This window comes from Furipterus horrens, unplaced genomic scaffold (genome assembly GCF_987537825.1).
Source record: "Furipterus horrens unplaced genomic scaffold, mFurHor1.1.pri manual_scaffold_8, whole genome shotgun sequence".
Classification (NCBI taxonomy): Eukaryota; Metazoa; Chordata; class Mammalia; order Chiroptera; family Furipteridae; genus Furipterus; species Furipterus horrens.
Genome location: NW_028327178.1, coordinates 32,916,732 through 32,920,253, shown reverse-complemented (window position 1 = coordinate 32,920,253; position 3,522 = coordinate 32,916,732). Strand labels below are relative to the sequence as shown.

Here is a 3,522-nt window from a genome sequence, read left to right as displayed (position 1 = left end):
TCATCCTCAATGTCATTTTTTTTTTGTTTTCCTTACATCATATAGCAAATTCTTTGATAAATTATGTTGGCATTACTTAAAACATTTTTTTAACATAAAATAATTTAAGATTTTCATAAAAGTTGAAAATGTACATGAGAGTTCTTGTATGCTCCTTTACCCATCTCTTTCCCTGAATGTTAACATCTTACATTATCATGGTACATTTATCAAAACTAAAAATCATCAGTGGAACGAAGCTATTAATTAAGCTCTAGACTTTATGTAGATTATACTAGATTTTACACAGGTAGTATTTTTTTTTCCTCCTAGGATCCAACCCAGGATCTCACATTGCATTTAGCCATCATTTCTCCTTAATTTTCTCAGGTCTGTGACAATTTCTCACTTTTTCTTTGTTTTCCATGACATTTGAGGAATACTTGTGAGATAGTTTGCAAAATGTCCCTCAATTTGGGTTTGATGATTTCTCTTTAGATTAGTATTATGGGTTCTGAAGAAGGATGCCACCAAAGTGAAGTGTCTTTCTCATTATTTCATACTGGAATAAAGGAAGTGGTGAAATACATTTCACATGTATCTACAATAAAATCTTTTCATCTCATCTCTATTACTATTCTAGTACTTTTATCTGGGCTACTTTAGTATTTCTCCTGAGTCATTATAATATCCTCCTAAAAGTCTCCCTGATTCCTCCTTCTTCCATGTACTAACAAAAGATCAACCAAGAGTCTCCATTTTAAGGGATATGTCAGATCACATCATCCTTTGACTCAAAGCCCTCTTAGAGTTCTCCATCTGTCTCCTGGTCATATGTGCAGATGCTATCACAATAAAAAAATGCACTCCACATCTCTGCTCCTTGGACCTACTCATCTGAATGTATATTCCTATCCCTATTCTTCTCACTTTAGTTCAGCAATACTGGCCTCCTTGCTTTTATAGACACATTAATTAAGTTCCCAGTTCAGAACTCTGCATTTGCTCTTTTTGTGATTGCAAATGCTCCTGTTTCAGAAATGCCCTCACCTACAGTACAAAGCACTTAGGTCTATGCTCAATGTCACTTTCAAGCACCCCTCCCATGATGACTCTATTTAAAAGAGTATCTCTCCCCCTACATTCACTCTCTACCTTTTCTTATTTTTTACTGTCATAGCACATCACTTTCCATGTTTACTTATTTTTTTGTTTTGTATGTTTTTCTCTACTAAAATGTAAGCTTCATGGAAATATGAAATTTTGTTTGTGGTATCTTCAATGACTAATATATATAAAAGCTCAGGGACTAGTCATTAAATAATACATGGCCTGGGAAAGCAGATGTTAAATTTTGCTTTTTCATTTGTTTGTTTGACTCTGTTTTCTACTCATCTAATTTTCCCTCATTTCTTAATATAATGGATAGCTTATCACATATAGGTCCAAGTATAATTCCCATTATCTCCCTAATAAAGAACTACTGTATGATCTGGAAAGACTCCTCCTCCTAGTCCCTCTGCCTGTCCCTCAAACATTCTATGACTAGAACATATTTAGAACTAAAAGCTCAACCACATAGTGATATTTTTGTTTTTCTTTACTTCTCCAATACACTTAAATCATTCACACATTTCATTACAGAAGTTTGCACATATAAAATGTGTCATCTGCCATTCTCTTTTCTTTCTTCATTATCATTTTCTCAGAGTTATAGTCTATGAATAACTTTTTTAAACTGGAGAGAAGGAAAATTAGTATTAGGCCTGCCTTAAAAACACAGCATCAGTATTTCCCCACAATTATTTTCAGTTTAGTGTATATGAGGCAGCTTGAGTTTCTGTGAAAGATGTGTATCTCTAAGGCACATAAACATGTAAGAATCAGGAGGTCTCTATAATATTCATGAATCTGAAATTTAACAGTTACTCCCAAGTTATTCTGATGTTAATGGATTTACTTGTATAAAACTACAATAGGGGGAGAGTTTACAGCAAGTTCCAAAAGAATAAAGAATTTCTCCTAGAAATGCATTATTGATCAATTTCTTTTTTCCTTTGGGTTTATACTTGATACAATTCTCCAGAATTTAAATAATAATTTCCTTCAAACTTAGCCTCTCTTGGTGGTAGTGTTGTGAATATTAATTTTAATATGTGTTTGCTTGTATATGTATCCATGTGTTCTTGTATGTGTGCTTGTATATATGTGTGTCTTTGCATGCCTGCTTGTGTATACATGTGTGTCCGTGTGTGCTTTGTATTTACAGGCATTTTCATAAACATTTAGGAAATAATATTAAAGGAGCTATTTTAATTTCAATGCCCAAATATTTTTAATGAATATTATATAGGACATTTAGAAATAAATCTACTGTAGACAAGTATCTAGTCTGGTTTTTAATCAACTAAATAGACTGTGATATAATTTTAAGATTTTTAATGACATTAAAGATATTCCAATATAAAATAAAGTCCAAAGTATTCTATTTTGAAGATAATTTTTAAGCAGCAAGTACCTCCCTAATGAAATCATATTAGGTTTAAGTATATTGTATTGGGAAGCATAATAAACAATAGTGTTCTGTATTAGGTAGGTTGTTCAAAATGATTTGGTTGTTCAGATGACATTACAAACTAAAGCAAATTGACACAAAACAATAGTGTACATTATATATTGTCATAATTTGATTAGTACCTAATCCCAATATGAGGCAATATGAGGAAACCTGATAAAATATTTTTAAAGAGAAAGCTGAAGTGTAGAACATGAAATAAATGGTGCAAAATAATAAAACACAGTTGACCAATTTGGATTGCTACTTAAAATTCTCATCCTCCCTTCTCTTTTCAACACATGTGGAAATAGCAGGCTGCCAAAGTCTAATGCAGAGTCATTTTCATCTGCTCATCTTATTTCTATTGCCAATTATCCTTAATTATTGAAAACTTTTTTCAGTGTGTAATGGATGCTGAAATGTTAGTATGCTCATTAAACTGAAACTCTAGATAGAGCAATAGATTCTGACAAGCCCTAGTTTGTTATACTTCTAAAATTTCAAGTATTCCTTACTCTATTAGTTTCAAACTCATACTCCACAAAATATTTACTCAAAATTAATCACTATATAGCACTTACCTGGCAGGGGAGGTACCATGATCACAAAGGTGGTTTTCCCAGGGCAAGGCTTAGTCATTGCATCCTGGATGTGCTGACCCCTGCGATTTCCCCAAACGTGGGAAACTCAGCTGCATGATTTGTGGTTGTGGGGGACTAAAAACAAACAAACAAAAAATAATAACTATTACTTTTAAAGCCAAAGAACCCTCACACAATGACTCAAATTATAAAAAATGTAGTAATAATTTAAACTGGCTTCTGTGAAAGCAAATCAGACCAAATTTTCCCTGATGTGAAAGCAGCAGACCTCAGGAACGGAGCAAAATGCTTCAAATGTCACCACTGAACCCTTTGTTAGAACTCCCTTACTAAAGAAGTGTGCCTTGTCCATATTCCAGTAAATTGGCATCAAGCTCATAAAAG

General features: G+C 33.0%; 1 pseudogene; it reads left to right on the top strand.

Annotated features, from left to right (window-relative positions):
- The first annotated feature begins 3,109 nt into the window (after positions 1 to 3,109).
- On the top strand, positions 3,110 to 3,255 carry LOC150002706 (U1 spliceosomal RNA; annotated as a pseudogene).
- The last annotated feature ends 267 nt before the right edge of the window (positions 3,256 to 3,522 follow it).